Here is a 17,725-nt window from a genome sequence, read left to right as displayed (position 1 = left end):
AAGGTATTTCCGACATGAAATTTTTGAAATCAGACTTGGAATTTTGTAGGAAATTACTTTGAGGCTGCCATAGAACTTTAGGGAACGTAAAACCTAGGCGGATAGTCTAGCGAACTAAGTCTTAAGCGATTTTTCCTGTCTCGATATATTGTTCCATAATTGTTCATTCAGATCTTGCAAACTGATCTAAACTCTCCGAAAATTTAGAAACGATCGCCACACATCTCAAGCTCGCTTCCTAAAGAGAGAAAAGACTAGAGACATGAATGTCGTCTTAAAACGAATTCGTTTTTGGCAATTTTCTCGGAACCGACATATTCCAAGTCGTCAACATGGAAAGAACAAATCACAGTCCAAGCGTCGTTTATAAATCGTCCCGAATTATCGATCATTGCAAACCTCAGAAGAAGAAACGTACACAACCTTTCAACGTATCGGTTCAACTGTTTTCTTTCGTAAAAAAATGGGGGAGAGTAGGTACGTATACTATACTCGTATACTCCCAAACTTCAAAAAACTTCTGCAAATCGTCAAGAATAGGCAAATGACAATCTAATATTCGTTTAAACGCTAGCAACATATCCAGACGATCATGAACATAATCTCAAAGACTGTACATCATTTCTTGTCGCAATCATGCGTACAGAAAACCTGTACAAATATCAAACTGAAACTCGACGATTAGCCAAAGTATTAAAGCCCTTTCCGGCTTTAGAAAGCCAGCTTCGTTTAAAAATGTGTACTAGAAAATCACCAAAGCATTTCTTTCAGTTTCCGTTGAACCGAGCAAGTCACGGAAAAGCATTGAAAACATTTGCGACGAAGAAAACTCGAGAATAAATGTAGCATCGTGCACATTAAAAGGAGCACTTTCCTCCCGATGGTTAGCTAGATCCACCTCTGATTGGCCAATTCGTTCAAGAAACGAATGTGTCATGAGAATCCTCTCAAAAAACCTATGAAAAACGTTCTGCGACTAGATCTTATTGAAATAAACTTCGGTAACACTCCATGAGTAACTCCAAGCAACTTTTGCCTAAGATCAAAATCACAGCAGAAACGTTTCTCGTAAAACCCGCAGAAACAACACTACTTTGACTTATGTATACATATCACTGATTTACAACCTTCATAAAACCGGTTATATGATATGATAAATTATCGTATAGCCCACAGTCGGAAAACATATGATATATTCTTCGTAACAAAACTAAGTCCTAACAATCAAACGGTTAACAGAAAATCTAAACTTTTCGACAATCGACCAAGTTCGATACATTCCACAATTCACATTAAGCCCGCTATGTTTTACCCATAATACGCGGCATGTACGAAAGCTTCTAGAGCTATACGAAACATCCTCAAAAATGCACGAAATAGATCTCGGAAGGCCAACACTTCACAAAGCACTATGAAGGAAATCGCTTCTTCCCATAGACAAATTCACGCGACACCTCAGTCCTAATTCCTCGATCGAAAATCAAATTATTAGCATCCAAACAGGAACAACAATTTTTGCTGCAAACATCCGTAGTCAAACAAGAATGTTTCTCAAACGCAGGGCTAAGACTAAACCCTTGCAACATCGCGAAACATCTTCAAGCCCGCAAACATTTCAAGCACGAAACGCGGCATACGAAAGAATAACAAATCTTCAGCATCGCGAAACGTCGCAGACGCCTGAAGATTCGTTCTTCGACGAAATTTCCTTCCTCGATAAAAACATTTTCTTGGAAGACCAGACAGTCATACGCACTAACATCTTCTCAAAACATATCCTTCGCGAAGACTCGAAACGGTATTTTTTACCATTAAGTTTGTTGCTGATCACAACAAACTCTCAACGTCCTAAACAGACTTAGCCATCTCGTAGAGATGACTCTCGTACATCCGACACAAGGATAATAGCGCTATAAAAGAAACCCAAAATTTTTGGTCAGCACTTCCAGGAGGCTTAAAAATTGTCCTTGGAGTGATGCTCGGTTCCAACCATACAAGTCGTATAAGCCGAGAACCTATCGCGGACTTTAAATCGGTATGGAATCAGAATGAAACTGAAACGGGATACGTAAGTCGAATTAGTCATCGCACCTCTAAAACCAGGAGTAAACCTAGGTCTTGCCCTAAACCCAGCGCACTGGTCTCTAACATCTCTAGGCATAGTATAAAACACCCTGATACGAGATCCCAAAATTTGTCTCTTTGCCAATATTCGAGAATCTTCAGAAATCCCGCAAGTTTACACACTGCAGAAAACTCTCGAAACAGATTACGGATATAGCAGTTCACACAGAGTTAGATTACGAGATGACAACTCGTAGTCTTCCTTCTACACCCATACAAAATGCCATCGGCAACAACATTCCTGATAACCGCTACAAAAAAACTAGACCGTAAAGGTCTTGCTGGAAAACTAGTCATAAGAATCTTAACTCCAAGACGAACTACGAAAGGCTTGATCCCTTCAACAAGGGTACGTAGGCAGCCGTCATAAGGCGCAGCCCCAATCTTATCGCGTTCTACTTTTAGAAGAGCGAGAAGACCACTTTTCACTGACCTTTTCAACCAATAATTCCGCCTAACTCACCTTACTTGCCTAACTTGCCAGGCCACTCGCTAGATACTCACGCTGTAGGCTCATGGTTCTAACGAGCTGGGGGGCTAACTGTTGGGTCAAAATCGGTCACGACGGAATCAATGTCTGAAAGTCCGTAAAAATCATCATGAACGATTTTACGAAAAAGTAATCTTCGTAAAGATATCTTTACAAAGAGCCTTGCGGTAAAATCTTGTTCAAATCTCAATCGAACCACTAAATACCGATTGTCCGAAGGAAACATACATGTATCCAATTTGGCTGCGGACAAGCTCGAGTACGGCAATCGGGCAACAGACAAGCCAAGCTCGATCGATACGCGGCGACCAAACATGCACACAGCTCGGTCGCTACGTAGTGACTGAGCGTCCGTCCCGCTTGGTCGCTACGTAGCGACCGAGCGTCCATCCTGCTCGGTCACTACGAAGCGACCGAATTCTTCCGAAACGTCGATACGACACCAAGTCCATGCATTCTCGTCTATCCTTTGATGCTATCTCCCAAAGACCGTAACGAACTCAGTTCATGTTTTCCGCCATTCTAAGTCATCGATCAAACTTTGCGGTAAAAACCGCGGAAAGTTTGTTCCTTATCGAAAGAAGTCGTAATAAACGTCTCGAGTCGGAAAATGGCCCAAAGGGACCTAAGACACGAATTGAGGCCCATCATATGATTTCTTAACCAAAAGCCCGTAAAAATAGGACGGTTTACACTTGATTCGCAAGGGAAGATAATTGTCAAGTTTCCGCGGATAAATACGAAATTTTGAAGATAATTACGAAGATCGTAAAAATGAAATATCTCCATTTATATGCTATCACGGCTTAAGGGCAGAAGAGTAAAAGCGTAAACCGACCTAGGAGCGAGTATATAAGGAGTCCTAGGCGAGAGGCATGGGGGAGGACTTTTTAGACTAAGAATTCTCTGCACTTAGAAACTTTAGGCTTTATTCTCGACAAGTTAGGTTTCTATGACTGGCACTCAATTACTAGACGAACTCGCCCAGGCAGTTTGATCTCTTGTCCAGCTCTATCAATTGAACTACGTTCGGCTTGATCCTCGAAAGGGGTACGTAGGCAGCCTTTAACAAGGTTCAGTCCGAAATCAATCAAAAACCTTTTATGTATCTTTTTCGTCTTTTGTTATCGAGCTGCGACTCAACTAGATTTGAGCTTTTAGGCCGCTAGAACTAAGCAACTCGCTGACAGCCTTTGCGGCCAAAGCTTTTATGATCTCGTTTGTTATCTTTTCATGATTTCTGCATATATTTGGTCACTTGTCGTTGGCTCTCGCAGAGATCCGGGACCTCTGGAAAATTAGGGTTTTCCTAGTTTCCTAATTTAAACGGAAATCGACAGTGCAAATTTCGGTTCCCACATTGGCTCTGTCGATCACCGCTGCTTGTCGTTTGTCGATCGATGTCGGATGAATGGTGTTGATCGATTGATGGTGTATGCTGTGGATCGATGCTGCTTGGAGGGTGTCGATCGATACTTCCCTCTTAGACTTACGGATCGTGCATAGATCAGCATGCTCCTTCCTTGAAGGACCAAGAAATCCTCTCTTCATTGCTCTGGTACTGATATGTATGTACCTGAAATAGAAGAAAAAAATTTGATGAGTTTTTTTTTTCGAACAATAATAAAACTTAAACTAAATCTAACTAAAAAGATCTAATGGCGATCAAAGCTCCCCGGCAACGGCGCCAAATTTGATATCACTCAAATTATTCTAAAGAGTGTTACTCTCATCAAAAGAGGTCGAGTTATAGTACTTAGGGATCGAATCCACAAGGAGCTAGGGAACCGATTAGATCTAAACAATTTAAAAAACTAGGCTAATAGATTATAAAGCAGTAAAATAGCAATTAAATAAACAAAGCAGTAAACAAGTTGAACAAGTCAATTGTTCAGCTTGGCAAGGGTTGTTCGATGGAATGATGGTTGCTAGATCTAGGGTTTCTATTCAGGTGTTGGAGATTATAATTCTTATAGGTACCTATTTGTTGCATGCATGATATGTTAGAGCTCAACCGCTTAACTCAGTGATCAGCTGTCGCATGTTTCACTGGTTAACAAGCTAGATCTCGTGTCTCAACGGTTAGTATGTTGACAACGACAGAGTGTTGACCGATGGTCCTATTGGGACATCGACCGATACACCTTTACCTTTGTCGACCGATAGTTAGTTGAGGACATAGATCGACGGGTTCTAGACAGGCCTATGCGCGAGATGATTTACCCTATTAGGATGCTAAATTGGCGGTTAGCCCTCTCTAGCAATCCTAATATGATAGATAGATGTCAGGATGGGATAACAAGGATGCTTGTGTATGCAATCCTATGATCAATATTCTAGTTAACTACTCTAGAACAAGCAATGAGTATAGATCTATCATGAATATCACAACAAGGCAGATCAATAGTTTGGGGCTAATCCCACAAACCTATCTGAACCATGGATCTAACAGGTGGATCTACTCAGACATGAAAATAGAAATCATAGATGAATAGATTTAAAACTGAAATAGAATAGATAAGAAAACCAATGGAGTTCCAAGAGGACTCTGATAGGAGTTCCTCCCTTCTCTCCTCTAAGAGAAACAATAAAACAGAAAGCGTGTAAAAGCGTAGCCGTCAACAATGGCTTAAAAATAACATAAATAGGGTTTCTGGTCGTCCAAAGGTATTCTGGTAATTTGTGGTTACTTATGGGCTTCACGCAGTCATAAAATATACAAGGCCCACGATCTGAGATCTCCATCGATCGACGTGCAGAGTGCTGCATCGATCGACGTGGCTTCCTCTTCTCGGCAGCTTCCTCTCGCGAGGCTGACTGACCACTCTTCAGTAAAATGGGCATAACTTCTGCTACAGGATGCTGATTGACCTGAGATCGGTGTCATTGGAAAGATAACTCAACGATCTATCTTGTGGCACAATATGTGCTCAATCTAACGGTCGTAAGGTCTCCATCCATAGATAAACATCTGACGCGTTTGTGCAACTCTGCACCTTCAAAGGCTCCAAAAGACTCCAAAATCACCATATTTCTCCTAAACGTCCCTAAACCTGTAAATACTCTAAATAAACTCCACAACATAATAATTGTATCTCTAAACACTTTAAAACACTTATAGACCATGATTAAAAATGGGTAAAATATATGGTCTATCAGTTGGTCGATCTAGTATTTAGAAGTAATTGACGGGTTGGAAGGGATGGAAGCAATGCAAGACTTGTTTATGGATGACCTAAACAAGGGAAGTAACATGGACCAGAGAGTGGCTTAGGTTGAAATAAACGTGCAGCATTCTACTGAAGTTAAGTGTTATCCCTTGATGGCCGTTCATAATAAGTAAAGCATATGCAATATTAAAATCTGACTCAAGGGAGACACTACATGACCAGTACACGAGTGGACTTCTGATCAGATGGATCAGTTAGGACTCGGTATAAGTCAAGGTAGGTTTCCATTGATCGAGTCAGATGAATGAATCAATTCAAATTTGAATCCGTCCAAAGAAAGAATGAGGAAATTCAGGGCGTTCGTTCCAATCATTGGAAGAACATGATGTTAAGTATCTTAGTATGATGGGGATTGAGGTATATTATAATTGCTGTTGTGAATGGTGTGAGCATTCACAATAGTAAGACGCTTAGGAGAATGGTATGGGACGTTTTCCAAATGTGTGATCAAACCGAAATCCTACTCATCTAGGTACCCATTGGAAGTGGAACGGGTGGCTTTGTTGGATTCTAACTTGCCTGAAGAAGCTAAGCTTAAGGCTAAGCCACAGTCTGGCCCATAGGGCAAGACTAATGATAAAAAGAGAAAATGGGACCAGGTAGACGGAGGCAAGACCTCTGGTGGCCGATCTGCGTGTTCCAAATGTGGACGGAACCATCCTGGTGAGTGCTGGAAGGCCAAGGGGGCTTGTGTTCGTTGTTGCAGCATGGACTATGGAGTTCAAAACTGTCCTTGACCGAACCCGTCTGGTAGAAGCGGCACAATGACTTGTTTCCATTGTGGCCAGCAAGGACATTTCCAATCGGAGTGTCCCAAGCTGCAAGGAAGTTAGGGGAAGGGCCGTGGAGACACAGGCAATGCGTCCCAAGGCACACCAACCACAACACCGAGGGTGTATGAACTGTCACGAGACGACGGAGCTTCCGGATCTTTTGATTTGATCTCTGGCAATCTCTAAATTTATCTTTTTACATTCAAGTAGTAATGATTGGTCAGGAACCTAGAATGGTCTAGGGGATTCTGATGGGGGTCTCTGATAGGAACCCTCATGGTCGGTGGGGTAAAAACCCACATACTTTCCAACGCAGGGGCTACACATAGGTTTTGTGAGTCCGGGACTGGTCGGAAAGGGTCTGTTCTGTCTGGATGCTGGTAATAATTTTGGGATAGTGAGGGCAGCCGGTGGGCAAGACATGAACTAACTAGGTCTCATGTCGAATATCCCAGTACAGATCTAGGGAAAGGTCTTCCCTGTGAATCTGGTCTGTGTCCACCTAAAGAATCAAGAAGTGATCTTAGGTATGGATTGGTTGGGAAAGTACCGAGCCACTCTCGATTGCCATAAGGGTTGTGTGCAATTGGAGAATGGACTTCCCCCGGTAGAGTACCAAGGTCTGTGTCAGGCTCAAGAGAAAGTAGTGGTTTCAGCAGTTCGAGCGATTCGGATGCTGGAACAAAGTTGTCAGTCCTTTTTTTTTTTGCTACAATTACAACTACAGAGCCTGGCAGTTCTGGTTTTCTGTTAGACCCAGGCGAGGATTCGTTGGTGTCCGAGTTCCTGGATGTGTTTCAGTCGCTACAGGGTGTCCCCCCTGATAGGTCCAATCCCTCCTGATTGAACTGGAACCAGGGACAGCTCCGCTGTCCAAGAGTCTGTTTCTTCGGCTCCGGCCGAGATGGCAGAGCCGAAGTTGACCATGTCCGAGAGAGGACCATGGTCGCAGTACAACCAAATCGGAGTTTGACCTACGGTTGAGAATGATCAAGTCCATTAATGGACGAGGATCAGGCCACGACCTATTCGGAGATGGACCTATGGTCGGGGCGAAACGGTCAAGTCCTTGAGTGGACCAGGACCGTAATACAATCACGTCCGTAAATGGACCAGGATCGAATTATGACAAAGTCTAATGAAGGACATAAGTCAAGTCTGTGGCGTTTTTAGTCTGGAGGGACTAAGATCGCAATGTGGCCAAGCCTGAAAAGGTTGTGGCTGGTTAAGGGGATGATCCAGTACGTTGTGGCTGAGGTCATGAACCCTATTGTCCATGAAGGACAAAAGAACCATAACAATCTGTTAGGAGTCGTTGTAGGACGAGCAGCCTAAAGATTGGAACGAGTTTGTGAGGACTTGACTGGTACATCGAGTGGCGTGGGGATTGGACAAATCTACTAAGGCTCGAGTATGCAGCATGTTTCAAAAGAAAGACATAGACTTGTTGGATACTAAGACCGCAACCTGGAGAGTTCGGTCAGTGACACAAGGAATGTCTTTGGATGGATTTACAAGTATCACTTGAATGGATGCTTGATGGACCCTCGACTATGGTCGAATTAGACATGTAAGGGTGCCATAAGCTAAACCAGAAAGGACCACTTGATAGGATTTTTGTGGTTAAATCCTTATCAAGTGGGGGAGACTTCTACAACGATGGTCAAAGGAATTTGATCGTCAAAGTGGTCATTTTGTGGTTCTAAATCAAGCTTTTTCTATTACCTGATCAAGACTAGGATAAGTCGGTTTGAATATTTTGTCTTGGGACAAGATATAATCACCACCGGATTCGAGGACGAATCCATTTCAAGTGGGGGAGACTTGTAGCATCCGCGATCCTGAATAAGGACCATCAGGACGGCCATGGTTCGAAGAAACGAACAAGCCTGTCTTAGGACCTTAAGGCTAGCTTTCCATGGCCAAGATAGAAGGTTAAGTATATCAGAATGCTGAGAATTAACCTTATAAGACAAAGAAGTCAGCTAGGATAAGCTGTACATAAGCTTGGCGATGCTTACGAGAAGCTTGATCAGCTAGACATAGCTCGGTCAAGCTCAGCCTAGCTCGTTCCAAGTTAAGTCAGCTCAACCAGCTGGACTACTAGCTCACTCAACTGAGGCAGCTGGGAGTCAGCTCATCTCAGCTCGACGGACTGTTCGGGTTTTGGGCCGATGGTCCAGGTCCGGGTCAGTGGTGGGCCATGAGGTCAGGCCATGTGGCCCATGAGTCGTTGGGCTCTTGTGGGCAGGCCGTGGGCTTGGTTACCAAGTCTGGGCTTGGGTTGGACGTGCCTATAAGGTCTGGAACCTTCTATTTCCGAACAGGTACGATCTGGACCGTTGATTGTAATCGATGGCCAAGATCTGTTCCAAATGGATGCTTCGAAGGGATGTGTCCCTTCGCACATGACCTTTGGTTGCCTATATATAGGATGCACGACCAGAGATCAATTAATTCATTCTAATTCAGCCTCATTCTGTCTGAGTGATATACCCTGGATTTGACCCATTTTTATCCATGGTATATTAATATTTTACTATATATATCTATGTTTTCTACTCTTCTAGGTATGTTTTCAGGTTCAGGTGCATTTCGGAGTAAAGCTATAACTTTGGAGCATTTTGGAGCATAAAGGACATTTCACCCGAGCTGACCACTTAGAGGTCGACGAGAGGAAGAATAATCGATCGATACGCATCAGTGCTGACGATCGATATCAGAAAATGCCTCGACAGATGAAGATCAATATCGATCAATGTACACATGTACCGTCGATCGATGTCGAGACACCAGACGCGACATTTTGGATTCAGCAGACTTAAAAACCAAGGCCAAGCCAAATTACCAAAATGCTCTGACGAGTTTTTAACCTAGTAGAATATATACTGCCTAAGTGTTTGACGGCAGAGAGAGTTTTTCTTTTCTAGACCTAGTTTTGTTACAAGTTTCATTTTGGGACAGAAGATCACTTGTGATTGGAACTCCTTGTTTCATTTCTTTGTCATCTATTCTATGAGTTTCTATTTACCCATTGATATGAATTGCTTTGCTATGTCTGAGTAGTTCAACAGTTAGATCCAGGGTTCAGATAGGTTTGTGGGATTAGCCCCAAACTATAGATCTGCCTTGTTGTGATATTCATGATAGATTTGTACTTATTGCTTGTTTTAGCCTAGCTAACTAGAACATGATCATAGGATTGCATAATCAAGCACCCTTGTTACCCCATCCTGACATCTATCTATCATACTAGGATTGCTAGAGAGGGCTAACCGCCAATTTAGAATCTTAGTAGAGCATTTCATACTCGCGCATAGGCCTGGCTAGAACCCATCGATCGATGTCCTCAACTGACAATCGATCGATGTTGGCAAACGTGTATCGGTCGACGTCTTAATAGACTATCGATCGACACTCTCTTGTGTCTGCATCTAACCGGTGAGATACAAGATCTAGTCTGTTAACCAGTGGTACATGCGACAGCTGATCACTGAGTTAAGCGAATGAGCTCTAATATATCATGCATGCAACAGTTAGGCATCTATAGGAATTATAATCTCCAACACCTGAATAGTGGCCCTGCATCTAATATCATTTCCAACCTAAGTTACATTTATCATTTACTCGCTAGTTACTATTGCTATTTTATTTAAAACATTACAACCTTTAGAATTAATAAACACTAGATTTAATTGTTCCCTAGCTCCTTGTGGATTTGATCCCTAAGTACTACATCTGAACCTCTTTTGATGAGAGTAACACTCCTTAGGGTAATTTGAGTGGTATCAAATTTGGCGCCGTTGCCGGGGAGCTTTGATCGCCATTAGATTTAGTTTTATTAGTTCTTATTTTTTCTTTAACCCCTTTTCTAATAATCTTTCTTTTTCTTGTCTTTTCAGGTGCATGCCCAGCGGTACCAGAAGCAACAAGGAGAAAGACTTGCTGTTCTCAGACGATCCTGCTCATTTGGAACGCACCATCCGTAGAGGTCAACGTTCCACATCGCTCGACGCAACCACTTCGTCGTCGATCGATACGCACAACCAACCGTCGACCGACACCAGGCTGTCATCGCCGATCGATCCTAGTCGTCCGATAACGATCGATAATACACCGTGTACGTCGATCGATAACGTGTCGTCAAAAATGGTAAACATTATTATTCTAACTCAGGATGAGAACGGAAACCTGTATGACCAGGCCGGTCATCTGCGTAATGCAATGGGTCAGAAAATAGATGCTCAGGGAACTGTAATCCCTGATGCTGATGCTACAGGAGCTGCTCAACCTGTAGATGAGGAGGCTCGATCGAAACCACTGGCTGACTACAATCGCCCAGATGAGTACTATTCCAACAGATCAGCGATTCGACTTCCGGAGATCCAGAAGCAGAATTTCGAGCTGAAGCCTCAATACTACACTCTCGTGTCGCAGATACCCTACTCTGGGTTACCGCACGAGCATCCTCTGGACCATTTGGAACGGTTCGAGGATCTGATCGCTGCCATTCGAATGGAAGGAGTCCCCGAAGATTACCTGCTGTGCAAGCTCTTCAGATACACGCTGAATGGAGAAGCGATGCACTGGCTTAGGCAGCAACCCACAGGATCTTTAACATCCTGGAGCGACATCAAGAATGCTTTCTGACGAAACTTCTTCGATGAGGCGCGCACTGAAGAACTTCGGAACAAAATTTCCAGATTCTCGCAGAAGGCTGGAGAGTCCTTCAAAGATGCGTGGATTAGATTTAGGTTTTTCCAGCGAGACTGTCCACACCACGGATTTAATGAAGTGCAGCTGCTAAGCACTTTCTTCCGAGGTCTCGCCTTAAAGTATCAAATGGCTCTTGATACGGCGAGTGAAGGAAACTTCACTACTCGGAACCCGTTGGAAGCTGTGAGACTTATCGAAAACCTTGCTAACAGCAGCAGCACCAAAAAACACTGACTCTGAACGGAAAAAGTCTGTAGCCTCTATCGGGAAGGAACAGATGGACAAAGTAAGAGCTAAGTTAGATGTGGTGCACAAACTTCTTAGGAAGCAAGTATGTTCAGCTGAAGGAGAAGTAGCAGATACCGAAGGAGAAGAAGATATGAACTACATCGGAGGTACCGGATTTAAAAATTTGGAAACCAGGGCGGAAACAGAAACTTCTTTGGAAATGGCCAAAGAAGTAACCAAAGTTCACAATTTCAAAAACCCTTCAACAACAGCAAGAGCTACTCGAACTCTTAAACTATCAAAATCCACCACCCCAAACTCAGGAAAGCAAGATCGAAGAAATGCTTGATCGAGTACTGATGGGACAACAACAAATCACCGTGGATTTCAACGGTAAGATAGACTCTGCCTACAACAATCTGAACACCAAAATCGAAACCTTAGGGACTCAGGTGAGAAAACTTGAAACCCAAGTAATTCAGACGGGCGAGACTATTAAGAGGCAAGAAGCTTTTGCTAGAGAAGCAGGAGCCGACAAAGGAAAACACCACGTAAATGCCATCATAAATGATGAATTCTGGCAAGTGGTGAGAAATGAAAACCATTAGGAAGGGGATTTCGAAGTCGAAAGCTCCATGAGTCTCGGCGGATCCCAATGGTGTCGACCGATGTCGATGAACTCGCATCGATCGACAGACCATGATGAAGATAGATGGACGGATTACTCCAGATATCGATCGACGTCGTCTGCCGATTCGCTGAATGCAATGCGGTTCGAATTCTAACTCATGAAGAATTCGCAGCTAAGCATCCTCACCCACCCTCCCCTTTCTATGAAAAAAATCGATCGATCGGTTAACTCAACCATCGATCGACAGAGTGAGTCCGACGTCGATCGTCACAACACACCTCCCATCGATCGACAGGCACCTCTGACATACCGAGTGCAGTTACCCTCAATCGATAATGATTACATCAATGCACTCAGACCACCACCTAAACCATTAGCAAACCCACCCGAACCAACACCCAACCCTTTAAATAGTTCAACAGAACCTGTTCAAGAGGAACAAGAATCTGAAGGGAGAAGGTTAAGGAAAAGGAAGGAGAAGATTCCTAAAAACCTTAAGAGGGAAGCTAACGATAAGGAGATGGATGGTTTCACTACACGAGTCCTCAGAATCCCAATCGAAAAACCTTTTGATGAAGCTTACTTCACACACTGGTTGTGGATGTTCTTCAGAGAAACAAAGGTAACTGAGGAGGACATTAGGAGAATGTTTCATCAAGTCAGAGGAAAGATGAAACACATGATCACATTGGCGAAGAAGAGTGATCCTGGGAAGTTTGCAATACCATGCATAGTCAAGGGTGTTGAATTTCCCCATTCAATGTGTGACACAGGAGCATTGGTTAGTATCCTCCCTCGGATCATGGCGGACCAGCTTGGTTTGACCATCGAACCCTCAACAGAATCCTTCACCTTTGTGGATCTTTCAGAGAAACGATCCGGAGGCATCATAAGAGATCTGGAGGTACTGATTGGTAATGCCCTTGTCCCTGTAGATTTTCATGTCTTAGACATCGAGCTTAACTGGAACACTTCACTTCTGCTTGGAAGATCCTTCCTAGCTACAGTATGAGCTGTATGTGACTTGAACAAAAACAAATTATGTCTAACGCTCATAGACCCAAACATCCACTACGATCCCATCCGACCTAAGAGAACGGTAATTAATTCTGTGGATTATGGAAAAGAACTCGGCTTCATTGGCGCATGCCATTGTGGAGCAGAGTATGAATCGGAGTACGAAACAGAGTACTCGGACTCGATCGACACCACAACCTTTCCATCGATCGATTCCAATGTGTCAATGGTGACCGATGACCACAACAATACGTCACTCGACGTAATGCACCCACTTGACCATTTCGCTTCACCTAATCATTGCTACCAACATTTTGCCTTCCAACCTCCAACCAGGAGAGGACATGATGATTATTCCATAGGCAGTTGGGCAGACAGTGGTTTCCATGAAAGTTTTGCAGTTGACACTGTAATTACTTCACCTCATGAGGAACATACCGAGGAATACGATAAGGATTACTGGAAAGAATGTGCAATAGTATTGTCTTTGCAGGATGAAAGACTTGAAACACACAACTTCACCAACACGTTTCCAACATCGTTCGACGCTGTGCAATCCACATCGGTCGATCCCCACCCTCGTCCAGCAAAACAAACGCTCACATCGATCGACACCAGTAAAGGAACATCGATCGATATTCGCGCCGCAGCGAAAACTCAGGAGCAGGAGAATATTCCCTCCCTAACTAGGTTTACAGATACCTATATAAATCGTTTTGCACCCCCGAAACCACCTACACACATTAGAGCAAACACACAAGCAAATAAGATGAACATTTCTTCCTTCTACATCAACAGAAAAATCCATGAAGAGCAATCATCTCAAGAACACAAATTCTGCAGAAATTACTCTGCCATCGATCGATGTAACTGTATCTACGTCGATCGATACTACTCTAAACCCTAATCTCTCTATTTCTAAAAAGAATAATTATGCAAACATTGATTACGGTTTTCTAACACCTGATGAATTTGGTATTTTCAGGGATCCAGATGGCAACGCACGTGCAATGGATGGAAGGATTTTACAAGTGTCCACAGAGGACATAGCAGACATCCTTCAAGTAACCAATGGACCCGACAACCTGTTCTCACAGCAACGTGGCACTCCAGACGTCATTCTAACAGATCCCAACAACCACGCAGGAGTCACCACAACAGAAACCAACCCAGATCTATCACGCCAACCAAAAGGGCAAGCATCGATCGACAGTATCATGGAGACATCGATCGACAGGGTAACACCAACGTCGATCGATATGGGTAATCCACCGTTGATCGACAGACGCTATGAATGTGGGAGCCGCACTTTCGACATGTATGGAGCCAGAAAGTTCACTTGGGAACAAAGGGACGAATATGGAGTCTACGGAGATGAGCGTGGACACGCACGAAGCGCAGCTGGTGAGATGATACCTGTCACAAAGGACAACATCAGGAAAATACTCGAAAGAGCATCTCTTTCTGAAGAAAGCCACATCTATCTTCCAGAACATGCCACTTCCTTCACACTCACAAGACTGGCACCAGAACTCTACACCAAAGAAGAAATCGATGAAATGGTGTTTGGTATTTGTGGAGCTCGGGAGAAACTGGGAGAGGAGCTCAAAACACTGGTAGATGAAACACATCAGCTTTTGGATAGAGGCTTCAATGAGCTTTTCAGATGTATGGCAGAAATGAGGACAGAAATTGATAGTTTACGTCAGCAACTTGAGAAGGAAGCTACGACCTCAGCATCGATCGACGCACCATGTGTAAAATTGATCGACGTCAGTCTTCCCACAGCTCAAACCCTTGCAGAACCGCGATGCTCAACACAACACAAGGATGAATGGGACGTCTCATACATCGACACAAGGATAAACGACGTTTACTGCCCTCTCAACAACAACGTGGACTGGCTAAGCACCAAAATCGAGCTACTACAGCAAGACCTGGACATCATTCGCAAGAAGGACCAACATCCAGCCACATCGATCGACATGTGCACCTTCACATCGCTCGACGCCAAAGTCTCAGCAATGAATGAGAGGCTGAGGACTTACGAGGATATGCATGACCATTTTATATCACCAGTCATGATAGATTTAAACAAATTGTCTAGTCAACTACTTGATGCCCAAAAGGATATTGAGAACATTACTAATCAAAGTTTTTTGCAGGAAAAATCAACATCGATCGACAGGCTAAGAGGACCCTGGATCGATGGCAGGAAACCTGTGGTGTTACTTCCTTACACAGCAGCAGAAGTTGACAAGATCACAGCCAAGATCTACACTGCTCTAGACAACATGGAGGAACAACTTGACAAACGCTGCGATGACATCTACTTTCCATTCGACAACAAAATCAGTGGACTAGACAACCACGCAGAATGGCTACAGAAAGAAGTCAAAGCCATTCAGAGGCAACTCGCAGCTCAACATCAGATATCAGCATCGATCGACAGGACAAAGGCAAAATCGATCGACGGCAACTCACTGAGATTGACCAACGAGCACATAATCGCATCGATCGACGCCGAGTCTACAACAATCGGCGAGCAGCTGATACACAAGACAGTGGAGTCAATGCAAAAGGAACTGACAGATCTTTCAGCTTATGCTTATGACAACATAAGCTGGCACCAGGTCAGCATTGACAACATTCAAGAAAGGCTACAGAACATCTCCAATGTACTTGGGAAGATGGATGACAAATGGACAAGAAATGATGAGGCCACAAGAAGTTTCATTGCATCTTGGTCCAGAATGCGCAGAGATGACGTGGATGCTTGCTTTCCAACAAGGAACTGCTTCTCCACCCAATAGCCAATCACTACCACAGTCAAGCTAAATGACTATAACCAAGCGCTTAGTGGGAGGCAACCTACTATTAGGTATTTTACTTTGGTTTTATTAGCTAGCATTTAATTTCTTTCGTTTGATTTCTTTCAGATTTAGGAGACCCAAGTAGGAAGACCTTTCTATCGACCGACGACGAGACGTCACCATCGTTTGACATAGGCAACCACACGACGATCGATGTAACACTTACCCATCGATCGATATCTAACACGGTCAGATGTTTCCTACCTACTAGTTACAATTCGTACATCATACACTTTTCATCATAACTCTGGCTGAGTTACACTGGGACAGTGTAATTTAAGTCTGGGGGGAGATTTACTGATATAATTTATTTTATTCTTACGTAAAAAGGAATTTCAAATAAATTATGCTTAGCTATCGAAAATAGGGACTATAATCTTATACTGGTTTAAACATGAATATCTAACCAATCTTTAGCACCATTTTAGATTTACTGATTGCAGATAGCACTAAAGATGCTAAAGCAGATCAACCTATCAACTACACACTTGCCTTGAACTGTATGAAGTGACCAAAGCTGATTTCCAACACTAAACCTGACATAACCGCTTGTCTTGGGGCTTGGTATACATGGGATCGAATTCTTCAGATAGGTCTGGAAGGTAATGCCTGGTTTTAGATTATTTATCACATTTTCTCTCTCTAGATTTCGACCCTAGATTAGTTCTATTTATCCAAAAAAAAAATATAATAATAATAATAATAATAAATAATAAAAAAATATAAGAAAGATCTATTGTTTAATAATAATACCACCATTAAGTTTTGATTCATGGAAGCCTGTCCAATCTTGGTCACTGATCCTGTGGACAGTCCACGGCTGCATAGTCGAACAGAAGGACGGTTAGTTTAACCGGAGTGTTGTGTCGCAAGGTCTGATCGGTTGCAAGGCAATCCGGTTTGGTCTTGGGCCTTACTCTATGGTATGGATCAAGGCCTTGGGTTGGATCAGGTAAGAAGGTCCGTGAGCCTTTGGGCCAGACTTATAACTGGCCGATCGCACGTAGACCTTAACCAGACGGTTAGACGGGACTATGGACGATCCGGGTATGGTTGGATGGTTCTAGCCGCAAAATCTAAGTGGGAAATCTTACAATCAACTTTGGGTTGGTGAGTAGGATAGGCGCCATATACCTTTTGTAGGGCGTAGACCCACATGATGGCAATGGAAGGCCGGTTATATCAGTACATGCTAAGTGGACGATGGCTTATCAAGTTTAGTGGTCGGATCATGTTTCATGGGGATGGTTCGATGGCCGAACACTAGTATGGATAGTCATGTTGCTGGACGTCCGTGGCTGTCCATCAGTACATATATCAGCACGTTGGTCCTTGGACTCAGCACGCTGACCCATCCCGTGGACTGTTCGGGTGATTTTGGCCCGCGTGGGCTGTCTGTTCAGTACACGCAGGACGTTCGTGGGTGTCCGTCAGCAAACACAGGACGTCCGTGTGTGTCCGTCAGAACACACACGACGTTCATGGCTGTCTGTGTGTGTCCGTGTGTATCCGTCAGCACATGACGTCCGTGGCTGTCCATCAATACACATATCAGCACGTTGGTCCTTGGACTCAGCACGCTGACCCTTCCCGTGTACTGTTCGGGTGATTTTGGCCCACGTAGGCTGTCTGGTCAGTACACA

At 43.6% G+C, this 17,725-nt stretch overlaps 1 non-coding gene across 1 annotated transcript; it reads right to left on the bottom strand.

Moving 5' to 3' along the window:
* Positions 1 to 11,298: 11,298 nt before the first annotated feature.
* On the bottom strand, positions 11,299 to 11,404 carry LOC125604326. Its single transcript, XR_007336127.1, has one exon. It is a non-coding gene; the product is annotated as a small nucleolar RNA R71 (small nucleolar RNA).
* Between the last annotated feature and the right edge of the window lie 6,321 nt (positions 11,405 to 17,725).

This window comes from Brassica napus, unplaced genomic scaffold, assembly GCF_020379485.1.
Source record: "Brassica napus cultivar Da-Ae unplaced genomic scaffold, Da-Ae ScsIHWf_521;HRSCAF=783, whole genome shotgun sequence".
NCBI lineage: Eukaryota > Viridiplantae > Streptophyta > Magnoliopsida > Brassicales > Brassicaceae > Brassica > Brassica napus.
The sequence above is the reverse complement of the archived record's forward strand: the minus strand, read 5'-3'. Positions and strand labels throughout refer to the sequence as shown.